At 43.4% G+C, this 20036-nt stretch overlaps 1 protein-coding gene across 11 annotated transcripts in view; it reads right to left on the bottom strand.

The window, feature by feature from the left end:
• Positions 1–20036, bottom strand: part of HIVEP3 (HIVEP zinc finger 3) — a 435200-nt gene that overhangs the window by 258604 nt on the left and 156560 nt on the right. The gene's annotated exons all lie outside the window — the stretch shown is intronic.

Here is a 20036-nt window from a genome sequence, read left to right as displayed (position 1 = left end):
CCCCAGAAGATTCCAAAGTGTTTTACATACTTACACTGAAATACATCAACCCCTTCTATCTGCACTGGCCCGTGTCAACTCAGGTTCTTCCTTCACTCAGTAACTGGGCCTCAGATGGGTCACTGGCCAGTCTTACTCCCTGCTAAGTCTTCTAACCCTAGTCTCAGGCACACCTTCACCGTATACATTTCCAGTTTGCCACAAGTTGCTTTTGTTCCATCTTTACCATTTGAAGAAAAATCAGAACCTAAACCAGTCTCCCCACAATATTCCAAAGCCTCTATTGCCTGCCTGTTGTCACTTCATTCTGCATAAGAAAACCTTTCCCGGTGCTGGGTTGCTGTGGGGATACATGAAAACTGGTCTCTGCACCAGTGCCACTGCTGTGCCCTCCTTGCTGCAATTACAGGTATGAGTGCTAGAATTGGTATTTATAGCTCTATTGCTGATACAATGGCATTGTGTCACAAGACCCATTTAAGCTCTGTTATAACTCCTTTTGACTGATGGGCAGAGTGTAACAAGTGGCTTTGCCTGGGGAAGGTCAGATGCAAGGAAAGCTTTAAATAGACCTGTCAAGGAGATGCTAAAGAGACTAATACATCAACCAAATCAGCGCCCAATACAGAAAATCTTTTTATCTAGCAGCCCTTCAATAATAAATGTTTTCCAAGTCCCAAAAACTAATGTTGCATAGATAATAAGTTTTTTCTTCATAATTACAATAGCCATTCTGAGTATATCATGGGATTTCTTTTCAGGGGAAAAAAAGAGTGATGTCAGGCCTTTAAATGCTTCAGTAGCTGACAAAAGACTAGAGAATTTGGGTTCACTTTCCAAAAGAAAAGAGAATGTTTTGGAGTGATGAATTCACATGTTATGAGAACTACCAACAGAGACGATGTCTCTAAGGAGCAGTGAAGACTGTGTATAGGAGCTGGGAGGATAATAGTGTAAAAGACACAGACATTTGTAACCTGCACCATATATGTATGACAATCTGTAACATACCCTCTCTGCCAGCGACGCCCCGGATCCTATGCAGCACAGCCCATCTAACTTATGTAATAGGAATCCCTGAACTGTCCCCCCCACATCACTCCCTCCACCTGCACTCACAGCCCACCAGGAGAGCATCCCTTGTTATTTATTTTGTCATTTATTTCATTTTACATTGTCCTAAATTGTTCATTTTCACTTTGCTGCAAACTTTGTATTCCGGACATGTAAATGCACTATAGGATGTGTGAGTAGGGAAGCTAGAGGTTCTGATATCTGGGTTGAAGGCACTTGGGAATTTTGGCACACAGGAAGGTGAGTTAGCTTTGTTGTTTGGAAAACAGTTGAGGCCTTTGCTCTTGCAGACGGGATGCACTTCCGTTTCTCAATCCCCTTTTAGGCAGTGGTAGAGGGAACTTAAATTTGGAGGAGAGGGGTTGAATTTCCCATTCCCCACTCCTGCAAATCCTAAAATCAATGAACTCCCCCACATGTTATGCCTAACATAAATGTATTGGCTAGTATCATTATAAGTGTGGGGAAGTTACGTTAACTGAATGTATTACATTCTCCCCACAATTCTGTTCACCCATGCATTAGCTGAAGTATGCTTTGCCTTAAGTAGTCAGGATCAGGACATATGAGGGTTTTATAATAGCAACAAGTAGGGAAGTTATGCTCACAGGCCCGTACTGGGATGCCACAAAGGAAAAAAGACAAGATATGATTGTTCTACCCTGGTACAAACCTCGGAGGTGCCTTCATGCCCCTTGGTACCTGGAATGCATGTGCTCAGAACAGAGAAGGGGTACCCTATGATACCAGAAAAACAAGGTAGAAAGCTGCCGGGTTAAATCTAGGCTCAGATAGCACACAATACTTGACATGGTAAACAAGGTGGGTATAAACAGGATGGCTTGAGGAGTATAACTTTGGGAGCCCACCTTCTTGGTAAGGTAAATTTAAAACTGCATGAGACTGCTTCCCAGCAATGGTATTGTATTGAACTTTTCTTCCTGTAGCATATCAGCACTATATACTCATCCTTGAGCCTCTGCTGTGATTAATGGTCATCAGTTCCTTTCTTTCAGTTTGATCAGGGGTAGGAGAGAGGGTTGTGCACTATCTCCCATTTTTTGCTTTGGCAATGAAGCCATCTGCACTAAATGTGAGAAACAGACTCTTGACAAAGGGTATTAAACCACCTTTTGGATTAGAACACAAAGTACGCGATGTCTTTTTAGATTTACAGGAGCCAGAAAGCTTGTTCAAAATTACAGCACAACTGACTGGAACTTGGGCAGGTATCAAGCTGCAAAATAAATGAAGATAAATCTGAAATTTTAGGAATTAACATTCTCAAAATGGTCAAAACAAAGTTGTCAGCTACATAAACAAAGGAGTAAATGAATCTTTAGAAGAGTTAGGGACACGGTGGAGAAACTTAAAAATCCTTTTAAAGAAAAAATTACCTTCCAAAGTAGAATAAAATAACACAAGACTTAGAAGAATGGAACAAATATGAGCTTCCCCTAATTTGGCTTATTATATTATATGCATCACAATTAAAAGGAGTGATCAACAGGGTTAACAGACCATCCAAACACTGGGTAAAATTCTAATAAAACTGAAGCGCAATATAGTTATTCATAGTCATTGTTGGGTTACAAAAATTAGGTTACCATCAAAAAAAAAAATCACCCATTCATCCAGCTTTGGGCAAATTTTCTAAATTCCTGTCACTGAAGCCCTCTACCTTAGCTACTTTATTAATAATCAGGAATTTATCCCTAGGAAATATCAGAGTGAGTATTAGAATCATAGACTTTCAAGTCAGAAGGGACCATAATGATCATCTAGTCTGACCTGCACAACACAGGCCACAGAATCTCACCCACCCACTCCTGTATCGAACCTGTGTCTGAGCCATTAAAGTTCTCAAATCATGATTTAAAGATTTCAAGGTGCAGAGAATCTTCCAGTAAGTGACCCGTGCCCCAGGCTGCTGAGGAAGGCGAAAAACTCCCTGGGCTTCTCCAATCTGCCCTGAAGGAAAATTCCTTCTTAATCCCAAATATGGCGATTAGCTAAACCCTGAGCATGTGGGCAAGACTCACCAGTCAGCACCTAGGAAAAAATTCTCTGTAGTAACTCAGATCCCATCCCATCTAACATCCCATCACAAGCCATTGGGCATATTTACCGCTAGTAGTCAGTAGTTAGTTGTGGATAAGCAGAGATTATTCAATTTTGGACAGCTGTTCTTGGGTCCCAATTTGAAATCATACCAAGAGATATGTAATAAAAAATGCCATATTTTCAACATTTACAAAAGTCAAACATTTTATTGTTAAATCTCAATATGAATCAGCACTAGCTTGACCTTTAACCACATTCGAGGAGTTTATCCAGGAGCAAGTTGGAAGAAAAGATTTATATTTCTAAAATCTATATAATTTTGATTGAAAAGAATATTGATAAGAAGTGAAATGGGATTTGGACAAAGAAATGGATCTGGATGAATTGGGTCTCTTTATGGGAAAGGGCATTACATCTTTCATTTATGTTGCTCAAAAAGAAAAATTATATAAGTTACTATATAGAAGGCATCTGACTCCAGTTAAGATCCATCACATTTTTGTTACTAGGGAGGTGGTCATGATTGGCCCTTATGTTTCACAACCATTGAGTATTCTTGGCCGCACTGACAGGATCTAGAGGGCTTTGCTATTAACCTTCCTCACCCACAGGAAGGAGAGCTCTTTTTGGAGAAGGAAAGAGGAGAATTTTTGAAATACAGGAACAGGGTGGTCCTAGAAGCATCCCTAAAATAAAACAAAAATCTAGGTTGCTGACATGATGTTTGAGACTGGAAGCAGGACTCCTGGGTTCTGCCATTGGCTCTCAGCAGGAAGTATGGTCTTGAGAATCTAGCGGAGGAAAATGGCAGTGAGGACTCCTGGGTTTAATTTTTGTCTTTGATATTCACTCATTGTGTGAACTTGGGCAAACCACTTGCTCTTTTTATGCCTCAATGTTCCCCCATCTGTAAACTGGTTATAAGTCTTGCTTCTCTCACAGGGGAATTGTGAGGCTTCATTTGTGTTTGCAAGGTATTTCAATTTCTGGGATGGAAGACGCTGCAGAAGTACAAAAGGATAATTGTACTGAACTGTCAGTCTAGGGCTGCATATGCATATATTTTAATTTCTTCTCAGGGTTACCCCACCACTAATTTCTACTCGAGAGCAGGGAATTGTTAAGAATTGCAGGGCAACTTTGCTTAACAAAATTGGCTAAGTTTCTTGAGAGCTGTGAAAATATGCAACAATGCTGCTGGATAACAACAAAGGCCATTTCCTATGGAATGAAATCAGAGTTCATATTTCACAAAGAGAACCAACCTGTCCATCCTCGCCCTCCATCTTCAAGCAGGGAGAAATGGAAGCTTCTTATATTTTAAAAAAAAAGTTACAAGGATGAAGATGCCTTTTGGCCTGAACCAGGAGAGGGCTCTTGTTCTCACTTTCCACTTTTTGACATGCTGAAGGTTAATTAACATAAGAGGGAATATTCCCTGCAATGAAATCTTTGAGCAGCAGCAGCAGCGAGCTCATTTACTTGTACAGATGGTAATCATCTTCCACATTTACAAAGTTTTTTCTGTCACGAAGGATCCTTAGTAGAGCATGGGATAAGCAGTGAAACACCCAGGGCGCTTAACACTGTTTGCGCCTAGTGATACTTTGGGACCTCTCCCCACATCTCCTGCTGCGTATCATTCCAGAGAGTGAGCTTGCACCATATATTATCACTGTAGAAATACTTAATGGATTAAAAGGATTTGTTCTCAGTTTCATGGTAACTTGAAGCACTGAGGAAGGGTAGTCTCAGTTCACCAGTGTTGTTCTCTCTTCCTCTTCCAAGCTGCAGTCTTTCACTCATCAGTAGACTCAGCTCTCTTTCTAACACTCCCAGTTTACTTTCAGCAGATGAGTACGTGCTTTATGTGTTGCAATATAAGCGTTCTCCTTAGTTCCAGCTGCCTTCCTCTTTTCTCCTTCCTCTCCTACATCTGAGATCAAACTTCATGATGCATACTGGTCCCTCCTGGCCTTAAATTCCATGAAATCCCCTAAGCCTGACCTCTCCATCCAGCTACCAGAATCTGCCACGCTCTCCCGCTTCCAGATGCCAACTCTACCCCAGCTTCCTATCAGCGCAAGTGCTCATCCACTCTATTTCCCACATGTCACGACCTGCCCACCTACCTCTGTCAAAAGGTTGAAGAACCCTGCCACCTGGGCAGCTCCCAGGGAGCATCCACCTACAAACTATGTCCAATGGCTTCAAACAATAACAGGCTGGGATACTGACTGAAACAGTGTGAAACATACACACATCCCTCCTCAGTATCATGCCTCCCCTCTGACCTGAGAGGGTAGCAACAATAGTCCAATTGTCCATTCTTAGTCCATGGCCTCTCTGCCAAGTCTGTCAATAAGCAAGCCAGTTCCTCCCAGCTGTGATGGTTTTTCTGGTGTGGATAGCTGTCCTGGAGAGGAATAGGTCTGAGACCTATTAGCACCTCATTGCTTTCAGGCTACTGAACAACCCATGACAACGCTGACTGACTGAGGTAACAAGCAATCAGAACTGGATTCTAACCAGTGAGTGAAAGGCTTCGTAGCCCATTACCAATTCCCTCGGTCACCCAGTCCCACTAAGACAGATTTCTTTAAAAAACACTCTTCTCTTTTTCTGGAGGAGAAAGGGATCCATTCATGTTTTCCCCCTTTTACTCCCTCCTCCCCTCCAGGGCCCTGTGTACTGCTCTTCCATAACTCAATGATACCATTGCTTCACAGAGCCAAAGGGTGGGCAGGGGAGTCACATGCTTCCTTCACCTCCATTCCTCAGGAGCTCTGCCTGCAGCCTCCAGAGCAGACTGACCAACATTTTCAAATTACATTTCAGGGACATTTCTGGGGCTACTTGATTTGCTAATAAAGCCTATTAGAACAGACACTCAATTTAAGTTCTCGTGTTCAGCAAAGTTATATAATCTAGAAACACAGTTACCTTATTAATGATCTTGCTGAAGTACAGTGAACTTAGCACTTTGCCTTCTTTAGCATTTCCATGCACACACTGAGCTGGGAACAATCCTGTTTGCAAAACAAGTTCACTTTGGTGGCCAGCATACCTCAGAGGGTGGTAGTTTTGATTTCATTTCTCTGCTGGGTTCAAATATTTCCACACATGCTGAAAATCCCTTCATAGCCAACATTGCTATGAGGCAAAATTAAGGAAGTTTTCCTGGCTTTGGAAAGCAGTGGAAACTGACCTCTCAGACACTGGACTTGAATTCACTCATCTTGTTTCAAAAGTCTTCCCCTAGCATTGATTCTGTTTCAAATTCAAAACTTGCTTGTTAATTCCACAATTAAAATTCATTGCTCAGGCTATCCATTTCTCTATAGGAATCACTCTAGCATCACGAGAGTAGAAAACTCATGCTTGCTTCTCTTCCTGAAATCTAACATAAAGATGGTAAAATGTCATTCTTCACTGGGAGTTCTTCCAGAAGAGCTGCACTGTAAAACTTCCTGGCAGCAGAGTAAAATTTTTCCTAATAGTGTCACAACGAGCATGGCTTTGGGTTTCTTCAGACTTCAGGAACCGAAAAGCACTAAATCCAACTAACAATTTGTTACCTTCCACTTGCTTGTCTGGATTTAAGACATGTACCTTTAACAGGTCTTCTTTCTTTGAGACTGGCTGGCTTTGTGTCTTCCAAAGATCTGGACCAATTCCATAACACTGGTATGCAAGCAATGGATGGGGGTGGGGCTTCACTTTCCAGCATCTCATTCACACTGTCAAACAAAGGCAAAATACTATGCAAAAAACAGGTAAAACTAGATAAGTTTATGGAGGATAGGTCCATTAATGGCTATTATCCAGGATGGGCAGGGATGGCATCCCTAGCCTCTGTTTGCCAGAACTGGGAATGGGTGACAGGGGATGGATCACTTGATGATTACCTGTTCTGTTCATTCCCTCTGGGGCACCAGGCATTGGCCACTGTTGGCAGACAGGACACTGGGCTAGATGGACTTTTGGTCTGACCCAGTATAGCCATTCTTATGTAATTCAATTTGTAGATTTTCAAAGATTTTACACCAGGATCTTTATCATCTTGAGACAAAAAAGATGCCTTCAAAACCCATATATGAAGTAATCTGGTTAAACAGCACTGAAAATTTAGCCATCAAGTTGGTACATGCTGCAACACATTTAGATTTTTTACACTGCAGAAATAATCAAATTCCCTTAGTATTTCTTTTCAAGCTTCTTGATGTAGCCCCTCCCCAGAGGCATGGCTCAGACTTCCTTCTTGGTGTTTGCGAATCCAAGCAGCTTCACCCCCTCCTTGCATGAATTGCATCCTGGGTTCCTTATTTTGGCACCTGGAGCCTCCACCCAAGGAGATTCCTCTCTATGCCTGGGACACAAAGGGTGATGTTCCTTGGGAAAATAACTAATGCTATCACTACTCACAAGGAATATAACCAACACCCCAATACATCAAATGCAAATCCCAACAAATGAAATGCCACCTTCAAAAAACATCACAACAGGGGACTTCATTAGAGACAGGAAATAGAGGATCTCAGGAAGGAAAGAGTGGAGATTAACTAATATACTAAAACATTAACAAATTCTTCACCTCCCTGCATTCAGCAGTGCATACAGCTGCCCAGCTTTCTCCCTAGCACTACTGCACGTAGATGTGAAGCTTTAGTTAAGTCCTGCTGCAGCACAGTGATCACTGGCCAGTTTACACAAAAAGAAAGGAGTTCCCTTATGGTGACTTCACTCCTGAGCTGGGCAGAGTCTTCTCCTGGCTTCCTGGTCTAGAGGTCTCGGCTAGCTCTAAGTAGCTGGCACCAAGTTGGTTCTCTGCCCCTCCCTGATGCCTGGTCTCTGCATGGCTGGCACTCCCTGGTCACACACTAAATCCCACAATAGTTCACAGGCCCCTTTTGGGTAGGAAGTGGGAGTTGATTAGAGACTCCTCAGGCCATGCTGCTCCTATCCCAGCTCTAAAGGTGAAACCAGATTGAGTTTGTCTGAGGGGCAGCCTGTCCCCTCCCACTGAGGGAATGAGCAGTCCTGGCTCTTCATTGGCTAAGCAAACTGTCTATAAAAAATCAGTCCAGCAGAACCTCCCCACTGGCTTTTGTAGGCATTTCCAGACTAGTCTGTCCCCATCCCAAACCCTGCTTAGGCTGGGAAATGGTGTCTAGAGGCTCTGGAGTCATTGTTATTGTCCCAAGGGCAGGACCCCTAGAGGTTCAGTTCATTGTTCCAGGAGCTAGCAATGTCCAAAGGAGACTGCGTATATTCTGGTTACTGTATCTTTGATGTCTACTACTAACGTCTTTGCAGCTTTGATGGTCACAATATGGATCAGATGGCATGGACAGCCAACATTACAGATGGCATTCGGCTGCTTTTCTATCAGTTCTGTGAGAAAAGAGTTATTTATTCCCTTCATCAGAGAGGCATTATCACTGGCAAATCCTGTTATGTTCTCCCATGGAATGGAGAGTTTCTGAAAGGTTTCATTCATCTTCTCAAATATGGATGCAGCTGTTCCATTAAATCTAGAAACCACTCCACAACCATTTCTTCTTCCTTTGCTGAAATCCTGAACTAGTAATATTAAGTCTTTCCAAGCTTCATCACTGCTTGCATCAATATAACATGAAACATTTGGAACAAATTGCATCAACAGTTCCCTTTAATGAATCCAATGAAGTGGGTATTCACCCACGAAAGCTCATGCTCCAATACGTCTGTTAGTCTATAACGTGCCACAGGACTCTTTGCTGCTTTTACAGATCCAGACTAACACGGCTACTCCTCTGATACAGTTCCCTTTAACGCATCCTCAGCAAGGGCTTGACCAATAACTTGTACAATTTTATTTTTCAGCCATTTCTGAGTCAGAAAACATTGCTTTAAATATTTTGCTTGCATGATAAGCAGCACAAACTTCAAAGTATGCTCTACAACAAAACTAATAACAAGTAATTCTGCTCAATTAATTTTTTCTCTGACATCTAGTTTTGAAGATGACTAACATGTTGGTTATTTTCTTTGAAGCTGCACCAGGCTTTTACTGCAGTGTCATGTGAAGACCCAACAATGTGTCTTTTAATGTCATTTATACCACCATGCGTGACTGAGAGCTTGGCTACACTTGCGAGTTACAGTGCAATACAGGAGCCCTGGGCGACCTAGCTCTCTCCCTGTCCACACTGGTAAGGCACGTACAGGGCTCTGACTCCGGAGCTACAGTGCTGCTGGTACTCCACATTTGCTGCGCCTTGGCTACAATGTCCAGGCATCAGTGTGAATGAGGTGTTGCTGCGCTCTGATCGGCCTCCGGAAACATCCCATAATCCCCTTAAGTCAATTCCCCATTGTTTTGAACTCCTGTAGGAATACGGAAATGCCCTTTCAAAGCTCCGTTTCTGACAGCCAGCATGCAAGCCATTATTGTGGAATGCTATGTGTGTGAAAGAGAGAGAGGCGGGGAGGAGGGGGAGCTCTGCTGCTGTCTGAACTTACAAGACAGCATGCTGACATGCTCTCAACCCCCCAAAAACCCACTCTCTCTCCTCCCACATACACACAACATGCTCCCTGTCACACTCCACCCCACCCCTCCCATTTTAAAAGCATGTTGCAGTCACTTGCATGCTGGGATAACTTCCCATAATGCACCACTCCCAATGCCACTGGAAGTGCCGCAAATGTGGCCATGCCAGTGTGCCTGAAGTTGTCAGTGTGGACAGATTGCAGCGCTTTCCCTACTGCACTCTACGAAGGCTGGTTTAACTCAAAGCGCTCTGCATCTACACGAGTAGCCATGCCCTGACAAGTCACTCTGGCAAATAGTACAGAACACATACGACTCACCACGACTTAATTTCTTCATTATAGATCATTCTTTTGTCATGCCATTAGAAAGCCTGCATTTTTATGTTTTTAACTTTTGTATGGCCTGGAGAATCTGAATGTGTTCTCACTGTCAATGTCTTCCGAGTCCGAACAGAGCAAAGCACTGTATTTCAGAAAAACTACCTCTTCTGAGATGGTTTGCATTCTTTCCATTTCATATTGAAGTATCAGGCTTACACCTTGTGCTCCATTCAGAAAAAAAAACCCAAAAGGTGATACTGACACATGATTAGCAGAAGCAGAGCAGAGGTCAACTACATTACCCAGAATCTTGTGTGTGAGCCACACATGCACATCATTCTCTCTCACTGACTCAAAGAGACTGATCTGGGGTTGTGAAGCAACATTTAAAGAGGGGGGACCTCCATTTCTCCACCTGATCTTCCTCTTTCCCTCTCAGACACCCACCCCCTCCAAATTTGCGAGAGTGGCATTGTGCCCTGGCAAGCAGAGTTACAACCCCAGCCAGGTTTGGCATGCCTAAAAAGTAGTTGGGCCAGGGTCCAGGTGGCCTCCTCCAGCTCTGTGACCTGTGCTGATTCATGTGTGGCTGAGGCATATGTGTCTGGATAATGTAGTTGAATTTTTGCATTTGACACAAAATTAATGCTTTTCATTATTTTTATGCAATGGATTACATGATTAAATCAGGAGGGGTTTTGGTTGTAAACAGGAGTCTTCCTGACATACCAGGAGCCCTCAGGCCCTGGAAGCTTTGGGGGAAAGACACTATTTTTGTCATTTAAAAAAAATTCTGCAATACTTCACTGTTTTCTCCTTGGAAACTTGAAATTTAAATATTTGCCTTACCAAAGTAGCTCTCATTGTGTTTTGAGCACACACGGGGTCATTACGTGGTTGCTAAATACACTGGATTGTTATCAGAGTTGCTCATGAGTATGGTTCCGTGTTTGCAATGGAGGTTGCAGAAGTCATGGATTCCGTGACTTCCTGGAACCTCTGACTTCTGCAGTGGCCAGTGTGGCTAGGGTGACCAGACGGCAAGTGTGAAAAATCGGAACGGGGGTGGGGGGTAATAGGTAATATATAAGACAAAGCCCCAAAAAAACAGGACTGTCCCTATAAAAATCAGGACATCTGGTCACCCTAAGTGTGGCTGACCCCAGGGCCACTCAAACAGCCCTGGGGACAGGCACACCAGCTGCTGCTAGGGTGGCCCTGGCGCCAGCTGTACCTGATGCTGCTGTGGCGGCCTCAGGCAGCTGGCCCTGTTCGAGCAGCAGCCAATGTGACTGGCCATGAGGATTGCCTGAGTAATGGTCCCAGGAGTGACCGGAGCTGCTGAAGCTCAGTGTCTCCCAGCAGTGGTCCTGGGGCAACCAGAGAAGTGGCTGGCCCCCCAGGGCTCTCTCCCCAGCGGTGGTGGGGGCACTGGCTAATATTTTTTGTTTTTTGTTTCTTGCCCATGACCTGTCCATGATTTTTACTAAAAATACCATGATTAAATCATAGCCTCACACATGAGTGCTGGTTTCTTACAGTACTGCTGCTCATGAGAGCTGAACTAAAAAAAAGGGGTGTTTTAAAACATTCTTTTAAATTTTAAAGAGGATTAAAATATTTCCTTTCACACCTAGAACTATAAAGATGTTAGAAAGAACTAGAGAGAAACGAAGGAGGAAAGGAGGTCAATCTGCGGCTATACAGTATCACATGTGTTCCCATATTAATAGTTGTGCTCAGACATGTAACTTCAGCCCAGGAACATTAACACCTGGCTTTAAAAAGTATAAATTGTTACTAGAGATAGTGAGCACTGATAATATGAAATATTATGCTCTTGCTAACAATATCCTAGTTTAGAGAAAGATACAGAAGTCATCCTTGAGAAGCAGTCTGGCCTTTCTGAGTAGAAAAGCTACTGGTATGGAACTGAAGGGCTTCCCCCTTGATCACCACTTCATGCTGCTATAAACAGGACAGTAATATGTCACTTCTGGCACTGACCCTACCTTAATTCTAAGTGCTGGACTGTATAGGCAGTAAGTTAAACAGCTGTGGAGGAAGATAATAAAAGTTACCTTCTTTGCCACAGCAGGTACCATACGTTAAGAATAGTAGAAGAACACCACAAGCCCAGGCCCAAGATATCATTTGCACTTATCAGTATCTATACTGATTTGAAGTACAACTACGATTTTCTCTTTAGAATGTTGATCAAGAAGTACAAAAGAATAGCACAAACAGTACTAAGATAATACTTTGTCCTGCCATGAGTGCAGGTGATTAGACTAGCCGACCTCTCAAGGTCCTGTCAAGCTCTGTGATTCTAGGTAGGGACAAAATTAGAAAGGCTAAGGCACAAGATGAGTTACACTTAGCAAGGGATGGAAGCCAACAAGAAGAGGTTCTGTAAATACATTAGGAGCAAGAGAAAGACGAAGGGAAGTGTAGGTCCTCTACTAAGCAGGGAAGGAGAGCTAATAACTAATGACATCAAGAAGGCTGAACTGTTTAATGCCTATTTTGCTTTAGTCTTCACTAATGGTGACCAGATAGTCAAACCAATTAATATTAACAAGGAGGAAAGAATGCAAAGCAAAATATGGGAAAGAACAGTTGAAGAATATTTAGATTTAGACATACTTGAGTCAGCAAGGCCTGATAAAATTTATCCTAGGAACAAGCTAAAGCAATCTTGGAACCATTAGCAATGATCTTTGAGAACTCATGAAAGACGGGTGAGATCCCAGAGGGCTGGAGAAGGGCAAACACGGTACCTATCTTTAAAAGGAGGAACCAAGAGGACCTAGGGAATTATAGACCAGATTGCCTAACTATCATTCCTGGAAATGTACTGGAACAAGTTATTAAAAAAAATAATTTGGAAGCACCTAGAGGATAACAGAGTTATAAAGAATAGAAGTTATTTTCTAGATTTTTCCAGAACAAATCATGCCAAGCCCACCTAATTTCCTTCTCTGACAGATGACTGGGGGGGCAATAGATGTGATACATCATGATTTTAGCAACGCCTTTGACCCCATCCCACATGACATTCTCATAAGCAAAATAAGAAAATGTGGTCTAGATGAAATTACTATATGGTGGGTGCCCTACCGGTCGAAAGACCAAACTCAAAGAGTAGTTATCAACTGAATCTCCCTAACATCCTCAGCCGTGAAGACTGAAGCAAAGAATCCATTTAGTTTCTCTGCAATGACCTCATCGTCTTTAAGCGCTCCTTTTGTATCTCGATCATCCAGGGGCCCCACTGGTTGTTTTGCAGGCTTCTGGCTTCTGATATACTTAAAAAACATTTTGTTATTACCTTTTGAGTGTTTGTCTAGCCGTTCTTCAAACTCCTCTTTGGCTTTTCTTATTACATTTTTACACTTAATTTGGTAGTGTTTATGCTCCTTTCTATGTACCTCACTAGGATTTGACTTCCACTTTTTAAAAGATGTCTTTTTATCTCCCACTGCTTCTTTTACACGGTTGTTAAGCCACAGTGGCTCTTTTTTAGTTCTTTTACTGTGTTTTTTAATTTGAGGTATACATTGAAGTTAGGCGTCTATTATGGTGTCTTTGAAAAACGTCCATGCAGCTTGCAGCGATTTCCCTCTAGTCACTGTACCTTTTAATTTCTGTTTAACTAACCCCCTCATTTTTGCATAGTTCCCCTTTCTGAAATTAAATGCCACAGTGTTGGGCTCTTGAGGTGTTCTTCCCACCACAGGGATGTTAAATGTTATTATATTATGGTCACTATTTCCAAGCGGTCCTGTTCTAGTTACCTCTTGGACCAGCTCCTGTGCTCCACTCAGGACTAAACTGAGAGTTGCCTCTTCCCTTGTGGGTTCCCATACCAGCTGCTCCAAGAAGCAGCCATTTAAAGTATCAAGAAATTTTGTCTTTGCATTTTGTCCTGAGTTGACATGTTCCCAGTCAATATAGGGATAACTGAAATCCCCCACTATTATTGAGTTCTTAATTTTGATAGCCCCTCTAATCTCCCTTAGCATTTCATCGTCACTATCATTGTCCTGGTCAGGTGGTCGATAATAGATCCCTAATGTTATATTCTTATTAGAGCATGAAATTACTATCCATAGAGATTCTATGGAACATGTGGATTCACTTAAGATTTTTACTTCATTCGATTCTACATTTTCTTTCACATATAGTGCCATTCCCCCCTGACCTGTTCTGTCCTTCCGATATATTTTGTACCCCGTAATGATTGTCTCCCATTGATTGTCCTCAGTCCACCAGGTTTCTGTGATGCCTGTTATATCAATATCCTCCTTTATCACAAGGCATTCTAGTTTACTCATCTTGTTATTTAGACTTTTAGCATTTATATCCAAGCACTTTAAAAAATTGTCACTGTTTATTTGTCTGCCCTTTTCTGACGTATCCGATTCTTTTTTATGTGAATGTTTCTCATCTGATCTGGCCCTTACATTATCATCTTTTATCCTCTGCTCCTGACTAAAACCTAGAGAATCTCTATCAATAGACTTTCCTCCAAGAGAAATCTCTGTCCGATCCACGTGCTCCTCTGCAGCAGTCAGTTTTCCCCCATCTCTTAGTTTAAAAACTGCTCTGCAACCTTTTTAATGTTAAGTGCCAGCAATCTGGTTCCACTTTGGTTTAGGTGGAGCCCAACTCTCCTGTACAGGCTCCCCCTATCCCAAAGTTTCCTCAGTTCCTAATGAATCTAAACCCCTCCTCTCTACACCATTGTCTCATCCACACATTGAGACTCTGAAGCTCTGCCTGCCTACCTGGCCCTGCGCATGGAACTGGGAGCATTTCTGAGAATGCCACCATAGAGGTCCTGGATTTCAGTTTCTTCCCTAGCAGCCTAAATTTGGCCTCTAGGATGTCTCTCCTACCCCTCCCTATGTCATTGGTACCTACATGTATCACGACCACTGGCTCCTCCCCAGCACTGCACATAAGTTTGCCTAGATGCCTCGAGAGATCCGCAACCTTCACACCAGGCAGGCAAGTCACCATACAGTTCTCCCGGTCATCACAAGCCCAGCTATCTATATTTCGAATGATCGAATCTCCCATTACTAACACCTGCCTTTTCCTAGTGACTGGAGTTCCCTCCCCCAGAGAGGTAACCTCAGTGCGAGAGGCAACCCTAGCACCATCTGGAAGGAAGGTCTCAACTATGGGAAGGTTTCCCCCTGCTCCCGTTGACTGCTCTGCTTCCCTGGGCCTTTCATCCTCCTCAACACTGCAGGGGCTATCTGACCTGACGTGGGACAATTCTGCAGTGTTCTGGAAGGCCTTATCAGCATACCTCTCTGCCTCCCTTAGCTCCTCCAGTTCCACCACCCTGGCCTCCAAAGCCCGTATGCGGTCTCTGAGGGCCAGGGGCTCCTTGCACTGAATTCACACGTGCCACCCACCCACAGGGCAGGTAATCATACATGCTGCACTCAGCACAATAAACTGGGTAGCCCTCACTCTGCTGCTGGGCTTCTGCCTGCATTGTCTCCTACAGCTACCTAGTTAACGAAAGGGTATTGTTTAAATCAAGAAGTTTTGAATATAGTTTAGTTTACAGGTTTTAAAGAACGGCAAGTGAACCTTGGCAAGTGAACCTTGCCCCCTTCCCCACTCCCCTTCCAAACTCCCTTGAAAAACTCCCTGTTAGCAGCCCTGGTTGCTTGCTCACTGCTTTATAAAGCTCTGGCCTTCTTGATAGCCCTGCACACTGACTAAGGATCTGCCAATTAACAGAGGCTTCTAGCTTTCAAACCTTCCTTTGAAGCTCACAGCTTCCAACTGCCAGCCACAGCACACGTCCTTCAAACAAACAGACAGACAGACAAACACAAGCTCGCACACAGCAAGTAGCCCCCAAACACAAACACACACTACAGACAGGCCATAAAGAAAGGCCATAAACCCTACGGCTTTTGCATTGCAGCTTAGCTTTGGTGATCAGCATGATTCAAATAAGCAATTTACAAATGTAACTAAAATCACTACCATGATATCACAGTTGGTCTGAATAGGCTCCTTACTGGTTCTCTGGTGAGTGAGAGGAGAGGAAAATGCTGTCAGTCATGTTTGTATAATAAGACTTGTAATTATATTAGAAATCAGGCTTGTTTAGCTGAGCTCCCCAAGAAGTGCTGCAGCAAGAACTGGAAAACCCAGGCATGAGTGGCACTGCTTACTTCATCCCAATAGTGATCCATGCCTGAGGCTGTGTGCTGTGGCAAACATGATGGGACGATGAAATTATCTGGGGCAGAGATTTCAGTTTTGTTGGGATGAAGCACACTTCACCTGAAGCCTTTGCTTTGTTTGATTCCAGGTCTGTTCACAAATAACTGGGAGCTACCTTGTCTGGAAATCTCAAGAACTGGGACTGTCCTGACAAGCGTTCTCTTCTGATTTTGCAAGTATCTATTTTCCTATTAAACATCCATTATGCTGGAAGCGGGGAACCTAAAACAATGCTGGAGCAGAATGCAGCTGTACGCAAGTTTACTTAGGAAAGCAGTTGACAATTGCCATCCCCTAACGGTATGCACATACGGCATCCCATACACCCTATGGTGTGATTTAGTACTTACAACTGTTTTACACTGTGGTAATTCCACTGACTTAAGTGGAATTATTCCCGATTGACACTCGCATACTCAAAGGAGAATCAGGCTAAGAGCATTTAATTTTGATTACCGGACTTGCACTTCTATGCTACTCTAGTCAACATTTTCTAGACATTTTATTCTATAGCAGATAATTGTCCAAGATACTAGTTTTGTTCTATACTTTACTCAATGCACTGGGACTAATTGGCCACGTGACACAACCGTTAGGTCAAGATCAATGTCTTCCTTATTTATTTTTGTCTGATACACTCAAAAAACCCCAGGGGCTAACTCCAGAGGAGGTTTGACTCTGATTTTGTCTCACACCATGTATTCTGAGAGTTGATTGTATTGTTCAGAGACAACGGTTGTAAGAAGGAAGCCCAAGCTGAGTGTTTCTTTGGTTTCCCATTTTAGAACAAGTTATCTTGGACTAAAATATTGTAACCACAACCAGCTTTTCAGAAAGAAAATAAGCAGATTGGACTCTGGGACAGGAAGTGCCCTCCATTGCTCTTGCAGCCCTCTTCTCCTAGCACCACTTTGCAGCAGTGAGAAGGGGCCAAAGGGAAAAACAGCGCCAGCCATTTGAATTGTGAGGGAGGAGGAAGCTCTAGAGAACCCGGATTCAGTAGGTGTGTTTCCTCTTCCCCTGAGGACTGCAGTGCTGATGGCATGTAAGAGAATAAGCAGGACCAGGAGCAGCATATGACAGGTCAAGGGCAGTGAGAGTACATGTCATGGGAGTCATGAATCCGAGCTCCTCCAAATTGGAGCATTATGGAAGTGGCAAGGCTCATCTCATTGGATCCAGGAGAAGACCTGGAAAATTGGTTTTTGAAACCTGTTTAAAAGTATTCCGCTTAATCCCCCTCAAAATATAACAATAATACTTAGCTTTTATACAGCGCTTTTTAATCGGTAGATCTCAAAACACATTACATGTGGATGATGAAGCATCTGGAAGCTGAGCAGGTGAAAAACAAAATGAATGAGCGGAACTCACCATAAATGGCCATTTCCAATCTCAACCTTGCTGAAATGCATTTTGGGGTCTCCCTTTTACAGCTCTGGGCACTTTAGCTACAGTGTAGTTGTCAGCTAAAGCACATTCTGATCTAATCTGTGGTCAGAGAAGAACAGACAATTTTAACCAAAGCAGCCACTGAGATCAATTGAGCGAAAACCAGACCTTACACGGAGGAGATACAGAACCAAAGGCAATACTTGCTGGAGATGGGCTATAGTTAGAGGTCAGGAGAAGAACAGAAAGGCAAGAGTGCAACAGGTTTTGCCAGAAGTTGGGAATGGGCGACAGTCAGGGGATGGATCACTTGATGGATGATTACCTGTTCTGTTCATTCCCTCTGGGGCACCTGCCATTGGCCACTGTCGGAAGACACGATACTAGGGATGTAAAAGGTTAACTGGTATGCATTAGGCTTACCGTTAACTGGACCATAACCATTAACTCCAGCGGCCGACTGGCCGGCTGGAGCAGCCCCAGCCGTGTTGGGTCGGCTGGCCAGAGGGACCCCAGCTCTGGCCAGTGGGACTCCACCCCCAGCGAGGCCCCAGCCCCAGCCCCAGCCGCACAAGGCTGGGCAGCCTGGAGCAGCCCCAGCCCTATCCGTGGCAGGCAGGCGGCACCCCAGCCCCATCTGTGGCGGCCAGGCCGGCCAGTGGGACCCTGACTGCACCAAGCCAGGTGGGTTGGAGTGACCCCAGTCCCAGTGGGCAGGTGGGGCCCCAGCCCTGGCTGCAGCAGGTAGGCTGGCCGCGCCACGGCGGGCTGGAGCAGCTCCAGTCCTGGCCACATCAGGCTGATGGGATCCCAGCCCCGCAGCCACAGTGGGACTGCAGCCCCAGTCAGGCTGGCAGGACCCCTGCCCCAATCCCCCTGTGCAGGCTCACCGGAGTGACTTTGGTTAAACGATAGAATTTTAATTGTTTAACCAGTTAACTTTTTTAACCAATATTTACATCCCTACAGGATACTGGGCTAGATGGACCATTGGTATAACCCAGTATGGCCATTCTTATGTAGGTCTGAATAAGGGTCAGATTGTGAGATCCTCTCTCATATTGAGAAGCATCTTATTCCGTAAGATGTCTCACTGATGTAAATGGATCAATCAGCTCATTGTGTAAGGTGTTACTCAGCATGAGTAGGAGTATCAGAATCTGCCAATTAGCAGGGGTAAGCACAGGAGTCACTTATCCAAGCCAAACTTCCTCACTGAGTGGGGTCCACCCCACTACTCCATTCCCCTTGCTGCATGCGAATGTACGGGAGTCACAGAGCTCATATGAGTGTAGTAAAGAATAGCAACATTCTATATGCATATAAAGGTAGCTCAAGGTCAGGATCCTGCTTCTTTCAAGGGTTTTGTCAGTACTTTACTCCCCCTTCCGATATTGATGTAATATTATTCTCTGTCTAAACCCCCTAATTTGCTCTCAATTAATTGTTCATGGGATTAAGCCTTTTTTCTAAATAATGAAAACACAAGAAAAGCTCAGTGACAGGAGGATGAAGGAAGTCTGTGCTATTCACCATCCACCCAGCCACCCACATGCTATCTTAATTCATCAGGAGACAAAGCCAGCTCTTTGTCTTTGCAGCTCCCTCTATGCCATTCATTCACAGTGAGATATCGCTCCCAGTAATCAGAGCCCGCCTATACAGGAGGAAAAAAGAATAGAAAGAGAAAAAAAAACATCTAATCAGGCATTAGACTTGCTTCATTGTCAAAAAGGCAGCTTTTTTTTTAAAAAAGCCAATTTATATATAGCAATAGCTGACATACGGATCTCAATTAAGCACCCTTTCCATGCAAAGCTAAATGGTATCTAATGTAACAGACAATGATCTTTACACATATACACACACACATATACACACATATACACACACACACACATATACACACACTCTTAAGCTACATTTAAAATATACTTTTCCCCATAATGCATTTGAGAGTAAATCTTCTAATAGCTAGGCAAGAACTAGCATGTAGCATTGTTTAATGCTTCTTTTAACCAATGCACCCCTGAATACTTTACCATTTTCTGCAGAGTAAACCACACTTAAAACTCATAGCAGTTAAGAGGTTAATTGCTAACAATTACTGTAACACATTAAAAAAAAACTTAATAACCACCTGTTGTTGTTAAAACATCTTTTTACCAGCACTGTCTGTCATGCTGTTAATTGTGCTTATAAACTAGCTACACTCACTAGTTGCGTTCTCTTGACGTATGCAAAGTTTTGCGAGTTCATCTTTGCATCATGGTTTTATTTGCAAATGTCATAAAAAGAGCAATGGTGGACTCAGACAGCCCTGTTTTAGTATGCAATCCAAAATGAATCTCTTTTTTAAGCTTACTGGTTTGGTTTTGAAGCTAGTGAGA

The sequence above is a fragment of the Gopherus flavomarginatus genome, chromosome 22 (assembly GCF_025201925.1).
Source record: "Gopherus flavomarginatus isolate rGopFla2 chromosome 22, rGopFla2.mat.asm, whole genome shotgun sequence".
Classification (NCBI taxonomy): domain Eukaryota; kingdom Metazoa; phylum Chordata; order Testudines; family Testudinidae; genus Gopherus; species Gopherus flavomarginatus.
The sequence above is the reverse complement of the archived record's forward strand: the minus strand, read 5'-3'. Positions and strand labels throughout refer to the sequence as shown.